The sequence below is a fragment of the Bombus pyrosoma genome, linkage group LG6 (genome assembly GCF_014825855.1).
Source record: "Bombus pyrosoma isolate SC7728 linkage group LG6, ASM1482585v1, whole genome shotgun sequence".
NCBI lineage: Eukaryota > Metazoa > Arthropoda > Insecta > Hymenoptera > Apidae > Bombus > Bombus pyrosoma.
In genome coordinates this window covers 810782-827195 of record NC_057775.1, presented here as the reverse complement: position 1 = coordinate 827195, position 16414 = coordinate 810782, and the positions used below count along the sequence as shown (strand labels likewise).

The window sequence follows — 16414 nt, the reverse complement described above, 5'->3', positions numbered from 1 at the left end:
TTCAGCTCCGTAAATTGAATCGTAGGATCTGGAGGAGGAAGGACATAGGTCATGACAGGGTCAGATGTCATTTTGTACGAAAGAACGCGAAGAAACTGGAAGGCAGTGGGCTCAGGGTGAAACACGTGATTGATGATAGATGCTGAAATAAATATAACTTTTTAATTTTTGTTTCTTCCACCAAAGAAGACTTAATGGGTTTTTCGAGCTACATTCTCGAAAAGGTTAATTTATCGCGTCTTAGTGATTGCCGGTGGAAATGTTTCGTTTGGGTTGTTCGTTGAGTTTACGAGGAATTTGTGCGATAAAAGTGATGCATAAGGAAAGCATTTTTAAGCATTTAGAACTCGTCGAAAATTCGCGGTAATGCAATACAGGCGGATATAAAATAAATTTTATTTCTAGAGTTGCATGATATCATTAAGTATAATTTATTGTAAAATGGAATTTTTCAACGAAAGTAAGATTTCTTCAGAAAAGAAAATTTTCCAAAAATCATCTGCATATTAGTTACACTTTGAAAAAAATGAAATATCGTTGTCTTAAGAAAATTATAAAATTAGCAATAAGAATAATAGAATAATAAAGTATCCTAAACAAAGTAATGCATAAACAAAAACAATTGTTGAATATTAATTTTATAATTTTGAAATAATTGAAACAAGACCTCACCGAATAGCGACATTTATTATACAACGATCTAACATTTCTCAGCCAGTTTCTTTGATTCTCCTTTCTATTCGTTTCAAGTGACCTGCCATAATTCTTTTTATCGATACCAGACACTCCCGCTGTTTCTGAGTTACAACTCAGGTTGGTTTTAGACCGTTTAGCACGCAATAGAAAGATTTCGTTCATGATCGATGAGTCTGAGCCTGTATTTCACAATTGCCATGAATTCTACCTTCGATTCCTACCTCTTAAATCTTTTACAAACGTCGACACATCTTTAAAAAAGAGGAAAAAAGGGCAGAAGACGAAAAGAAGGAAGAAGGTACGAAGAATATACAACACGTTCTTAATTTAAAAATATATTTAATTGTATCTTTAGAAATAAATTATAGTAATCTATAATAGGAAGATCGAAGGTTTACGGAATGATTTGCATGATGCGAATGCAAACAAATTTCACCGTGAGGTCGGGTGCACTCGATCACGGAGCACGTGAATATTTGCCTACAACTTCACAGTTTCAAAAGACACGGTAAACATTCGCAACTGTACAAACGATAACGCTGCGGTTAAATCGTCGTTATTAATAAGATCCTGGAGAAGCTTGTTGCACGTTCCATGGGAATATGAATCGAAAGGAGGACATGCTCTTTGTGATTTACAGCGATCATTATTGAGAACATAATTCTTGCGTTCGTTCTCAGCGTGTGCATATTTCCATCTGAAGGTTCTTTTTTTTTTTTTTTTTTTTACTAAACTTGTTACTTTCTCGTTTTTCGTTCCCTTTCAATTCCTTTTTATTTTATTTCATGTTTCCCTTCTGTTCCCGTTAAAAATTTTTATGCATTTGCCGTTAAACGTAATATAAGATTAAAGTAAAAGTCGAAGGTATTTCTTAAATATTCTAGAGCCGAGTTTTCACAGCCTGTCTTATTAATGTCAAACCTATTTTTGGATTATGAATTTTTATATATTTATGTGAAATTTGAAAGTGAAAAAATGCACAGTATGCAAAACTATATAAAATTATTCTAATCTATCCAGATTCTATCTTTTTAATTATCTTCTTAATAGTACGAATTTGCATAAGTATCTGCAATCTATCTATCAACAATGATAACAGGAGTAGCACTAATATTTTCGCAGCTTCGCAACAATGTACAAACGCTCGATCGTGTTTTCATCGAGATAAATCTTGAATTTTTCAGTGAAATAAGTAGAGTCATCGTGTTACGCGGCTGAATGGGAATGACACCCGTCTGTTTCATTAACTAATCCGATAAAATGCCCGAACAATTCAAGCCGTTGATTATGGATCAGCTGATTTAATACCCTGGCCTTTGAAGTACACTCCACTCGTTCTTTCGCACATAAACATCCTAACAGATCGGTATTCGCGTAATCCTTGGACAAACTGATCGTGTCGTTAGATTAGATACACGTTAGTTTAAAAACGAACGAGCGACGAGACCAGGGAACACGAAGATAATGCTATCGATGGCATGAGCCGAAGAGTTGTGAATGTCGTTGCTCGTACACTTTCTCTAATCGAGTCGAAGGAAACGTCAATAAGGTTCTCCATTGAGACGAATAGGTCGATGCAGAAGTGATATGGATAAGACAATGGAGAAAGAAAAGTCAATGTCATCTGTTTTCAGTCAAAATCAAAGTTTTAACCTCCGCGAGGAGATTATTGTACAAAACATTTTACAAAACCTGTTGATATTTATTGATACAATATTTCCTTAAATCATTAGATTGCGTTCTTCCAGATACAAAAACATTAGATTGCATTCGCAGTTCATCGATTAGTTTGCTTCTTTGCAAACGCCAGAAACTCAATCGCTCGCATTAAAAATTCACATTAATTGCACCGCTTATTAACACTGGAATTATCGACGATTACGATCTACAATTTACGTCAAAGAAATCGAAATGAGAAGCGTATGAAAATATATATGTCGGATTCACATTATGATTAGGGTTGGGGTTAAAGGGCGTGAAACGAATCTTCGTTATGGTTAGACTTTGTCGTTATGCAATAGAGAAGATATTGACTAATGCAAACACGATTGTTACAGATATCGACAAGTAACCGTGGTAATTAGATACTCGAGACGCTAGTGACAATGATTCTAGGTTCGATAACGAATCCACGGTCAACAAGATAACGCTTTATTAAACGTAAAATACTTTAACACGCAAACACGTTTAATGGGACGCTCTGTATATACTTCTCGATGTGTAACTCTTCAAGGCGATCGCACGAAAATAGACTGATGGAAATTTTTTCCTTCCTTTACGATTGCGTTCGTTTGTTATATACTGGTCCGAAGCTTCGAGAAGGTTCCAATCGCCGTTGCTAGGCAATCTCTGCTTGGAGTTTGATTGTTAATACAACGTGTGTCCCATTATATTGANCATCTCCGAGGAAAAATGTCCATCCCGTGACCGCGGCTACGTTCGGCGACCAGTTGTGTCACCTCGAACCCAATCCCACTATCACAAGTCTCGAACAAATACAATCGGATTGAATGACAATTGTTTAATTACGGCTATAGTAGAATTTAGATTACAATATTACGGGATTTTTCCCATAGTTCCAAACGGGAGGCTCCAGTGTCCTTCCATCTCCGACATATATAACGCAGTCCATATATTTTACAAAAGACATTTAAATGAACAAAAATACACTGTTATTAAATTTATAAAATTTCTATGAAAATTTTTTAACCGATCAATCCAATGACTCTGATAGTTTTAATGTTAATTCATGGTGCTTCAGATATTTTCCTCATACACATAACCAATATGGTATATGTTGAAGGTCGCCACTTTTAAGAAAACTCTACATCTGGTCTTTTTAGCTTTCTAAAGCACTGAAGCCATCGACAGCGTATAGACAAAAGACTGCGGCGAAGGCAGACCATAAACAGTGGACAGGCGACGTTGGCTTCGGGGTTTTTCAGTCATAACACTGCTAGCGTGCGGATCTGGACCAGCTCAAATTATTTCATTCTTGTACTTTTCACTTCTGTATTTAAAATATATTTTTCTACCTTATAATTTATCCACGCGTCTCTCTCATTATACATCTAATAACCTCAACAGTATATATACCAAGTATAACAAAATAAGGGTTACCTGAAATTTATATATCACCGCAGTGAAAGATAAAAGAATAATGGATAAATACACTGCAACGAATTTTAATGAACAAATAAGTCGCTCTGACTCGATCATTACGCGCTATATAATCCCATTGCATACAACGTGTGGAGAGCAATTGGATTAAAAATTGCCACGACAATAATGACAAGGTCGATCAAATAAAATACTCAAACCTACCTATGTATAATGCACATAAACCCAGTCGTTAAAATGAAACACAGAAGAAATAGAAGCCTCTAACAAGACTGAAAAACGTACTTAACACTTCGTCAAGCTACCGAGTGCCGAGCAACAAAACAACAAACACAACTCAGGTCAGTTTTGATCTACGCAAATGCTGCTACGTAACAATTCGCGAGAGTCACTTTCAAGCGGTCGACGAGTGTTCGTTGCAGCAGTCACGTTCTCGCAGCGCGGCGACAAAAAGGTGAACCGTTTAATTTGCCGGCTCGTGCGCTGGTAATTAGTCATATGCGGCCGACGAAGTCGTAAAGTAAACTGTTCGACGGCAGGTTACCTTATAGATCTGTCACATCTGTCATACGGACGCATTGAACTGACGCAACGTGGCATCGAGACAATCGTACATAGAACACCCACCGAGCCTGCCGCATGGTTATGTCACAAGGTACCCGACTTACTGCTTCACCGAGAAAAAATTAAGTTTCCAATGTGCATATGCGAGTGATAAGAGGGAGAAGGCTGAGCATTGGCTCTCACTGTCCTATGGTCCCACACGCAATGACTCACGAAAGTATTTAAACGACACTCTTACGAATGTAGCAGGTCAACGTGGAAAGAACAGAAAGATGGCAAAATCAAAAATTAAAAACCTTACCTGAACAAAACTTATGTGAATATTAAGCATACCGGTATAAAAATAGGAAGACGACAAAACAAAAATCTAAGAACCATATTTGAACAAAATTTGTATGGATACGTTGCATCAACGTAAAAGTGATAGACAGATGTCAAAGCGAGAAGCAAAGAACCATACTGGACGCAGATTAATATATTCCGAGCTGGAAAATTTATGAAGAAACATTTGATTGAAAAACTATGCTAGCATCTTGATCATAGATTTATTAGATATCTCTAAAGAATAAGAAAGACCAAAGTGGCACCATTTTTTGTAGTTACCATTTAGATTTAGCGATGCGCATTATGCGGATGTATTCACATTCATCGCATACATAGATTGTCATAAATTATGCTGAATATTATTGTACGATAGATTGCACATGTATAGTTTACAGATCACTGAGTGTATTCATATTCATCACATACATAGATTGTCATAGATTGTGGTGAATATTATTGTACGATAGATTCCACACATACAGTTTACAAATTTAAAGGAATGAATATGTATTTGTTATAGTAAACTTTTAGTCGATTGACTAAAAGATCCAGAATCCAGATCGTGAATCCTCCTCTCTCTCTCTCCCTCTCTGTCACTCACTTACTCACACATTTTTCAACCCTAAACTCTTCGAAAAACCTCATTTTTTATCGATGAAGCTATGCCTAGATCGTCCAAAGCAGCGGCATAAACTCGAAACGCGATCTGACTGTACACACATACAATCACATGCATCCCCGTATGTTCTACTTAGCCACCGCACCGGTAGAAAGTGAAAATAAGTTCTCAGTACTAAACATGGTTTGCTCGTTCCGGAGTTGCTAGCTGCCGGGACCAATTAGAGACGTCTGTCCACTATGAGATCACTAAAAGTCTGACTCTTCATTAGCGCTGGAAATAGTGTGGTAAGTTCAAGGTCGACGTATTCGAAGTGGAAGTAGATAGGAAGATTGCTCCTCGCTATCGTAAATTCTGCGATTTGATCACTGTAGATAGAGGTGTTACGAGTAGAAACGAAGCATTCCAAAATTATGCAACAACTCAAACTATTGCATAGTTACGATCCAACTATGAAAATTAATTTGTATTTTTCCAAATTGTTATTATATTCGTCATCTTGAGTAACTTTAAATAAGAAGTTTCGCCTATAGTAAGTAAAACGCAGGAAACTAAATATTCTTTTTTATATTCTAATTTAATGATATAATAATATTTATGTGTACGTTTAAAGAGAATAATGATATTGATGTAATTTAATTACTTCTTCAATATACAAAACTTTTATAATAGAAAATCTTTATTAAAGATATTTAAAGTTATTGATAGTTGATATCAAAATATCAAAGCAACATGATGATCAGTCGAAATATTTACTTACCCGAACATTCTGATTACATCAGTAAAAGGGCACTATCATACAGGAAAGACTGGTTCTAGTGGTGAAGTTAAGTACCCATGGGCATGTTTAGTGCTTGGCTGACTTTCTATTTAGGAAATCCGCGTAAAGTACATATAACTGTTTAGAAGCTTCAGTTACATTAAAGCTCACCTAACAGTAATTTTACGGGTTTAAAATTCCTTTTTATTTGATTCTAATAAATAATTGTATCATCTATGATAAAAATAGTACTTTATCGAAGCTAATTGATAAAAGGAGAATAATACTTATAAAATCTCTACCGAATCTCCATAGTTTCGAATTAATATAAAAGTATTATATTTAATTCAAAGTACTCGCAAGGTGCCAAAAGCTTTAGAATTGGATTCAACCTACTTGCAATATACTGAATTCCATCGCTATCACAGCACTTTATTCTTCATCAAGCAGACCCTACGTAACATAGCGGATCGACTTTAAAGCTCAATTATTTATATACCTGGTCGCCGTTGATTCGCCCATGCGATGATTACGCCAATCATAATACTCTCGGCTCGCTAACAGCTCGACATTGTGATTGGCCCGCGGACGGATCCACGGCTAACTACTCGCAGAAATCAAGCAAAATAGTAACAAGACCGATCCTCAATCACCTGTAATTGTACTCTGTCTGTTCTCTGTCGGCTGCACACCCTTGATACTTAGCGATGCACACAATTTTCTTCTCTTCTCGCTACTCGCCTCCCCATCTCTTTGCTCTGTTGCCTGTTTGCCAGTTCTTATGCTTACTTTCGTGTTCACGACCGTATTTATTAAGACGACACGTAGAGTTTGACGCGGATCAAGGGATAAGGCCGTCCTTTAACCGTTGAAATTTATAACAAATCAATTGACAAACGATAGGTCACGAACAATATGTCGAGAAACGTTTCGATGGTTTGTAATCGATGTATTAGCAACGATAACGTGCTTTTCGGTGTACCGTGACTTACAAAAGTATTCAAACGTTTATCACAAAACATTTTTCACGATAGTTGTATTAGGTCCGTTAAACAAAACAAACTTGAAATTTCGTTAGAACTGTGCCGAGACACGATTATCGTGATTATGATAGTAAAATTGAAAATCAACCCGAGAATGTATATAGAAGTTACAAGATATATTGGAAATATACTCTCAGTGAAAAATTAGTATGTATACAGTATAAATAATAGTCATAAACATTCAGTAATGCCAGAAATGATGTCAGTAAATATTGTGGTTTGCTAATATAGAGAATAATTGGTTGTTCAAATACTGTGGTCATCTTTACGATCACCAAAAAATATCTTGTAAGTTCTAATAAATACATATTGCTTTCAATACTCATCATTCTTAGAAATTAAATCTTATAAATTCTATATACGTTTTCAGATCTGTTTCAAACTTTACCAATGTAATCACGATAAGCGTATCTCGCTACAATGCTGACGAGATTTCAAAATGTTTTATATAATATACACACGAAAGGTTTTTAAAGAGTCCGAATACTTTCATGAGCTACTGTACGTATTCGAGTACTATACTGTGAAGGATACCCTGAAAGCTCTGCATAGTTTCGTCTGCTTACTTATGTTCTATAGTGGAGGGTATCCGTGTACACGTTAGTTCGTCTTCCGTTGGACTGTTAACGAGCCATTGCTGTGAATAATGCTCCCATTTCAGAGCCTCTTAAGCGGAATATGGATGCTTAGAGCGTTGATAACTTGTTAGTTTGAGCGATGCGCGTGGAGTAGCTACTTTTATACAGTATACGATTCTATTAGCCGTTTAGCTCGTAATAGTGAGAAAAACTGGGCAAGTCCAGTAATATTGAATTATTTTCCAATGTTATTAAATACGTATCTTGTTTTTGCTTTAGGAAAACGTAAATTGTTTCAAGCAAAACTGTTTCACATACTGGGGCAAGAAAAAAGTATCTTTTATCCAAGTTTCTATCGAAACATTCTTAGAACGTTACATTTACGCTCAAAATTAGAAACATCCATAAGAAATCAACGTTTCGATAATAACGACGACTAAAATTATTCCATGAAAGCTCTACTTTCTAAATCGCCATTCTCCGTACCATTCTCCATTCGTAGCGAATCGATTCGCCTACCGCGATGTCTCAATCGCTACCGAACAACGTTCTATAATCGACCATTTGCAAGCGCATCAGCCACCGATCCAGTCATCCTCCATAGCTCTTATTTACCCGCCAACTCACCAACGATGAGTGCAATCGATGAATCGAGCCGGAGAAACGATCGCTACCACCCTCGCAACGAGAAGATGTCCAAGATCCGCGCCAAGTATAGCGTTTGTCCATGGACCAAATCAACGCACAGAGAACGCCCAACCAGAGAGAATCAAAGAGTCAGAGAGACAAACACGGACGAACGTTCTCTTGTAGCGAAGACCGAGAACAGAGATGCCCCGGTGTTGTGCAGGTTTTTGGTGGGGGACCTTGACCGAGTGACGTTCACCAGCCGCAGAAGCAAGCAACAACGTGCAGCAGGAGCAGCGAGCAGTAATAGCAGCATCAGCGCCGGCCGGTACCCTACCAAGTTGCTCCGCGACGTATGTATACCTGTTAAAGTCCGCATGTCCGTTGCTTCTTACAGTCCGTTCGTCCATTCGTCCATCCGTCCGTCCGTGCATCCGTGGCGCGTTCGTCTGTCCGTACGTCCGTCCGTTCGTCCGTTGGTGCCTTCTCTCCTGCCTGTCTCTGTCTCGGGGCCCGGTCCGGTACGTCGGTGGGATAGGACGAAGCCGCGGTGGAAGGAGTAGTAAGCGGCCTACGCAGTTTCAACCTGGGTCCCAGCTTTTATTAGTTCTTCGACGCTCGGCGGAGAACGGTGCGTGCCGGAGTGGTAGCAAGCAGTGCTTTCAGGCCCGGGATTACCTAACGACCGCGTAGTCGGTGCGAACGAATCGTCCGAGTGACACCCGAACGACTCAGCCGAGGAACGAGTCCAACGAATCCGTCAGGTGGATACCATCGATTCATGGTATCGTATACGAAAGTTTCTACATCGTGTATGTCGACGTCGAACTTCGACTTTCCTTGGATCCCTTTATTATTGTGTGTGATCGCAGTTGATACCTAAGAGTGACTTCGAAGGAGACAAGTGACGGACAGTTTCGAATACCGTGATATAGTACGCACAGTGTGATCTCTAGGTATCGAGATAAAACGAAAGAGAGGGAAACGAGTCGAACCGATCGATGATCGATGATAATCGTCATCGCGACGTCGCATCGGATCAGGATCGGGCGCAAGGTGTTCGTCTCGCCGGTCCCACGGGACGAGACACCCGGCTGCCCCGGTGGCAGTGACAGTTGCTGTACGTGAGAGTGTTTTGTTCGACCTGGCCACGAGCTCCAGTTCTCTCCTCCCCCTCTTTTGCTCGTCTTCTTGCCGTTCTGTTTGGCGCGCGGACGAACCGTTGGTGCGCGAAGGGGGATATCCTTAAACAGTATACCAGAGGCATTACCGATCGGAATGCTACTGTGCCAGTGAAGGTAAATTGAATTCTGAAGTTCGATACTTTATGCCAGGCCGTATTAGGCTCTCGAGGACAAACGTCCGAGTCTTTGACGAGTCTCTTCTGCCTGATCACCGAGGATTGAATCGTTTGAAACGAGAGATCTGGTCGATCGACTTCCGATCCTGAGACACGCTTCCGATTCCCAACGCATGTTGCGTGACATGTAACAGAGGAGATTCGTCTTTGACCAAGATTCTCCGCTTTGAGGGAAGGCAATGTCGCAGTTATCGTGTCGATCAAAGCTACCAGTGTGTTTGTTCGCAAGTGTAGTGACGCGACGCATGTCGGTAGCTCGGTGTTACATAAAAACCTGATATCTATGGATGATCGCGTGTTTGCCGATGTTAAACAGCCTTGGAAATTCAAGCTGTGAATTAGTCGCGAAATCAATATGCTTGTGCAAATTTATTGTGATTCGTGTGAAACACGTTGCTAAATGGACGATGAAATATTTGTTCGATCGAGAAACGTATAACTTGGTTGGTATCGATGCATCGTAGGTGATTTACCACAGTTTAGGTTAATTCTTAGCTACGTAATACTCCACTTTGAGAACTTTTATTTCATTACCACAATCTAGTGGAGGATTTTAGAAACTTCAGTATGAGCGCTAAATGAAACACTTGCTACACAATGATCTAATAAACAATAAAGTATTTTAACCGTATAGAAATCTGTGGTAATAAAAGTATGGACGCCTGTGTAGTTAAAAATTACGTCACTTAACTGTGTTTGGTTTAAAAATCACAAGTGGCATTTAAAAATATCGAACACGCGTAAAATACACGACTAAATAAAAATGGAATTTCGATACAGATAAAGATGAAACGAAATGAAGTAACACGACTGAAAAGCCAAAACTGTTTTAATGACCTATGACCGAATCGATATCAATGGAGCGTTAAACAAAGCACATTTCCCTCCCTCAAACAGCGAAATCTGAACGGAGCTTCACGCAAATCGCAATCTTTCGTGTCATTCATTTCGAAACGAACGAACGGACGGACGCGACTCACCTTCGCAACGAGATCACCGTAATTATCCTGATCGTGAAAGAACGTCGAGGCTCGGATGGACGGCTCGTTTGATCCGTGTTCATCAAACGACCGGGAAGGCGAGACGCTAATCGAAAGGGAAACGACTTTCAGCGGACGCGCGAGTAGATTGCGGGGACGGGAACGCGTGCGATTTACTCTCGCCGAGCGGGGATCTCGTCGATAGGGAAACCAGAAATGCAATGAGAGGGCAGTATCGCATTAACTGAAAGATCAATTAACTCGCGTTAACGGACACTTTAATCACAGACGCGCCTAGCTTAGCTCGATGAAGATGAGTGTTGATCCTACGTGCGCGGTTTGCTCGCTTCTTTCCTGCGTAGGGTTTTCCGTGCGATTTAATTCCCTTGCTATGTAGGATTTTTCATACGATTTCATTCCTTCGCTACGTAGGATTTTTCGTATGATTTAATTCCTTTGTTATGTAAGATTTTTCCCGCGATTTCATTCCTTCGCCGTATTGGATTCTTCGTGCGAATTGATTCTTCTACGTTTGGTTTCCTCGTAGGCGTTAGCAAGAGAGTTGTTACAGTTTAACCGAGTAAAAATTACAGTGACAAATGATCAAAGGTTATATTAGGGACTTTGTCGAGTTTATAGAAATCGATAGAAAGTAGTATTTTGATACTAGAGATTCAAGTGCCGATGGTATCGAAATTAGGAAGTGATTTTATTTTCGGTGGTTTTTAACGAAAGGTTGAATTGGGGAATTTTATCGAGTTTCGTAGAAATCTATCGGAAGTGGTATTTCGAAACCTAACATGATGATTATGTAGCGATAGATCCATAATCGCGTGTGAAAGTGTTTTTATTTTTAATCAATTCCGAAGTGGGTTTCTAAAGAAGTATTTTTTGAAAAGATACTGGAAACAAGTACCTAAGTTTAGACGGGATTTAACGAAGAAAATTTGAAAAAAAAAAATGAAATGTAGGATTATAATTTCACTTTTATGTCAATAACGTGTGACGCAGATATAATTGAAGTGATACAAAAATCGTATAAAATGATTTAAAAAGACTTTTTATTATCATCGATGTTTTAAACGAAGTCTCCAGTGAGCAGAATCGCATGATGCGAACGTTGGAACGTGATAATAAATTTGATTTACGATTTTCTAGGAAAAAATTGTCAAAAATGTTTTATGTATTTAAATAACCAAAGATCATACAGTCATATTTTATGGTCATGTCTTTTCCCCTTTGCAACACAAGGACTAAATTTACATTCTACGTCGGCTCTACATTAATCAAATCTCTTTACTGACTAGTCCGCGATCAAAATTTTGTTTCTAAAACACAATTACAGCAAAAGAATAATCGTTAATTATCTGTCTTAATCTGACTTCAAAGAATCAACATAAAACTAACCAAAATGGTCCATCCGAAAAGCATGAATACACACAAATCATTTATTTTCCCCTATAATTCTAAATGTCTACAACAACAAAAAAAAAAAAAAAAAAACGAATGTATGCAAACCATCAATACATTCCTTTAGTTCCAAAACTAAAATCTAACAACGAGTTGCCTACATGGCCAACCTCATAAAAAATTCCTTCCTCTCTAAACTTATTATTCCCGAGAAGGCATAAAGTATCCAAAATATACGCATAAAGTATCCAAAATTTATTGCGCCGAAAACGAAACGATCCAAGAGACGTACTTCCATCGATTCTCCTAAGATAAAACAAAGAAAAAAAAGGGAAGAAATATCAGAATAACCTGCCGAACGAACGACAGAATTCCGAGAAGCGTGCCAATATACAGCGCGAGAGATTGAACTCGTGTCCGGAGGGTACGGCGGTTAAAAGTTTCGCGGAGAAGAAGCGAAGGCGCAATAAAAGGCCACGTGGAGTTTGACACAATTACGAGGGCCTCGTCTCGTCCTGTTTCAGTATCCTCCTCGACGCGTCCCTCGTTAAGTCCAGAAATAGACGCCAGGGCCCTGCCACCAGCCCTTATGAACGGCTCAATCCTTCTCCCCTCTTTTCTTCCTTTCTTCTGCTCGCTCTTTTGTTTCGCCTGTCCGCTCGCGGCGAGCCTCGCGGAATGAAGATCGCGCCTCGTCTTGACGCGCGAATTCACCGCGCGGCTCTTGAATCTCTTTTACACTCTTCCTTTGATCTCTTTCTCTTCCGTTTGGTTGCGCGACGCGACGCAGAGAAGGAAAAGCCGAGGCATCAACGTGGATCCGCGATATTCGGGGCACGAACCCCTTACGACCTTGGCACGGTCGAAGTGTGCCAGTGGAACATACGCCGGGATCCGCGCCACCTATTGAGCGAGAAATCTTTCCAGGCGATGAATTTAGGGCGAATCGAGGCTGGCTTCCTTACCTTCTTTCTTTTCCATTTTGTTATTTGTCTTCTTCTTTTGTTTTTGATTTCTTTAATGTGTAAAGGATACTGGAAGAGTCAGTTGATGAGTGCTGTAGGTGGAATGTGTTGTTGAATAAACTTCATTCTGGATGAGAATTATTGAGATATTTAGGTATTTTTATTATTTTTATGTTAATTGAAACTAAAATTTGCAATATGGCCAATGATAGAAAGATTAATTAGTATTTTGATTAAGATTTGAATTAAAAGATTGATGCAACCTTTTTGAAAGTATAGAAGGAGTTGGGATAAAAATATCGATCGTATGATCTTGGAGTAAAAATTTTGAGGCTGTTAGAATAAAGCAACTGTTAATTATTAGGATAAATTTAGTACCATTAGTATGGCCATTCAATACGTAACATTCGTTATACAACATTATATATGTAATAATTTATTAGAATAAGCGAAAGAGGCATTTCGAGGCACAAAAAGTATTTATATTTCCTTGGCATGCATTTTCTTGCACAAAATTGTTGATGAAACGCGAAGTGAATATTATCTCGTATTATGTCTATCGCTATTAGACGATTCTCATCTTATCTAAGCAAAACGCGATTTGTTTTACTTTGAATATTATAACATATACTTATTTCTATAAAAAAGTTTTTAAATTGATGGTTATCTATAAGAGTATTGGTAACTTTTGTAGTAGATATTTTCTACCATATTGATAACAGTCATCTATTCCAAAGTACATATTATATCTATCCACCGTTTCTATCAAATGTGATTCCATTTTGTAAAATTACAGTGGGTTTTCGTATCGCCTAGTTTTAAATTTCCTTTTCTCCGCCACTGTATATACAACAAAGAAAAAGCTAAAGGAAATTTATACGTATAAAAATTCATATGACGCACACAGTATGCAAAAATACGTAAAAATAACCAAAGTAAAGTACTCGTTATATTATTTAGAGGGTGAAACAAATCTGTGCTTAGGTTCCATTTCTTCAGCTCTATTCATAAAAATATAAATCTGCGTCTACGATCTAGTAACGGCTAGTAATAACTGTTCGTTCGATTTTTATTTTTATTTCCCCTGATAACGAACCATCGGCGCCATATAGAAGAATTCTCTCTGAAGTGAATAGTGCTCGTCACTTCCCTCGTCGTTCCCTCGACGATATTAAAAAACCAGCCAACGGTTGTAACGCGCGATCCTTGCTTCGGGCGCGATCCTTTGATTTTATCATTGACTCATTGAATGGACGAGCCGCCACGGCGGCAGAACAATAAAACAGCCACGGGAAGGTGCTAAATATTTACAGGAGACACGTGACTGTTTATTGCGGCGAAGTGGCGAACGTAGAACGCTAGACAATCATATCGTACATTCCGCTAACGTGTCTTTTATCGTCGGTTTTCTTGATTACTTCGCGCGTGTACCAGACACTTCAGGGTTTCAAGGATTTGTCGCCTGCGATCGGTTGTGGTTGATCGTGTGATTTTTATTAAAAATTCACGAGCGAGAATGTCGATTACTATATTTTCCGACGTGTCGTAAAGTGTCGTAGTTGTATTAAGTAATTCTAAAAGTTTCCGCAGTTTAAAACTGTTCGTGTTAAGAAATATCGTAGTTTCGTTAATGTTGAAGACTCTTATCGAAAATAATTTCTATAATGTTCAATACACGTTTTTGGGAATATAAAAACATTAATTTCGCGTCTGTAATTTCTTGGGAAGAAATGCTCAGATTGGTGTTTTTGGTGTTTTCCGATCACTTAGGAATTATTTCTGTTGAATTGAGAATTAAAAATTATCAATGTGGAAAAAGCGGAAATCAATTGAAAAATAGAACAACGTAGGAAATAAGTTATGATATCGATAGCTGGCTGATGCAATTTTTTCAATGTTTACAATCTTTTCGAGGTCTTCCATTCGGTCTTTAAAGTACGTGGAACAAAAAAAAAAAAAAAGAAAAACGAAAAAATCAACTAGTAGCTATTTGAAATAAAATACGAATTCAGTGTGCCAGTCGCATTATTTCAAATCTCATTGCGAGACGTTTCGATCTATTTAACTCAAGTTTCTTATATCTCTTCCCCTAAACGTTTCTTGTTTCCATTTATAATATTCGCAATATTTCATTAACACTTAGCCGGAATAAAGATTCATCACCATCACAATACGACAACGTCAAAGGAGAGTAAAATCCCAGCCAAAGCTGACGTTCGCTCGCGCGTCATTCTCACCTCGAGAAAATACGTGTCTCGCTGTTTCTCGCTAGAACCGCACTTTTTATCGCTTCCACCGGTGACATCATCGCATACCGAGTCACCTCCCAGAAAAAATCATACCCCAAAAAGTAAATTTCGTACGAGTCGCGACGAGTTTAGAAAAGAAAAAGCGTAACTCCGACTGACATCAGGATGCTCGCCAAATTTGTCCAGCTTCTTTGCAACTCTTTACACCTTCGATCATGTTTATACTACTCGCACACATGCGAAAACCCTGGATCTAAACGATCAAGAGAACAAAGAAAATAGAAACGATAAAGTTTGACATTTGTCTGACACGAAGTTGCAAATCGGTCGTGTTTGACTTCAGAAAATAAAGGAACAGATTGAAAAGAAAAGAGATGACTAAACGTCTGAATTTTATGGTGACGAGGACAACGCTTTTCTGTCGCTCTTATAGGACCGCCCTCGCGAGGATTTCTTCGCCAAATATGGTGGCTGTGGCTTAGTATCTTAATCCAATGATCACACTGTCATGCGAATTGTGTCGTTCGAAGTCGGCGTCCCTTCCGCAACAGGCCTAATAAAGTCGTCGGGTCCAACCTTTAGTTACGAACGCTCGAACCACGAACGCGTCGCGATTAGATGGCCTTGGGAGATGAAGCGTGGACGAGGTCACCCTTGCAAGCTCGAAAGGCGACCGAGATCCCGCGCGGATACGCGTGAACGTACGCTGAATCTGAAATCGCGGGGGCCCCGCGTCGTTACCTTTAGAAAGTGAAGGTGATTCCGTAAAAGGAATTGATCGACCGCGATGCGATAGTGTGTTTTACTACTTGATAATTGGTGATTGATCGCTGATAGCAATTTCATTTTTTCAAGAAGAAGTGGTTATATGAAACAATTTTTTTCACTTGACGGTATTTCATCTTTTATTCATTTGGAAATGCTTCTTCCTTTCTTGTGTAATGGATCTCTTTGTCTCCGATTTATTTCTTGCGTTTGTATTAAGCGGAAAAGAGGAATTTACTTGTCATCGGAATTATCACGTATTAGTACCATTTTCATTAGTTTTCTCGAGAGCATTTTACAATTTCACATAGAATTCGTTTAACAATTCATTTTCTCTTCTCCAGAATTCTGTAC

General features: G+C 38.7%; 2 protein-coding genes across 4 annotated transcripts in view; one reads left to right on the top strand and one right to left on the bottom strand.

The window, feature by feature from the left end:
* LOC122568269 overlaps window positions 1-16414 on the bottom strand; it is a 292044-nt gene that overhangs the window by 131019 nt on the left and 144611 nt on the right. The gene's annotated exons all lie outside the window — the stretch shown is intronic.
* The window catches only part of LOC122568262, a 158309-nt gene continuing 150624 nt past the window's right edge, over window positions 8730-16414 (top strand). Inside the window, exon 1 of one of the 3 annotated variants that reach the window (XM_043727814.1) lies at window positions 8730-9629. The gene's annotated coding sequence lies outside the window, so the exon portion shown is untranslated. The remainder of the gene's footprint in view (window positions 9630-16414) is intronic. The other 2 variants (XM_043727813.1, XM_043727811.1) reach the window with 2 other exon arrangements.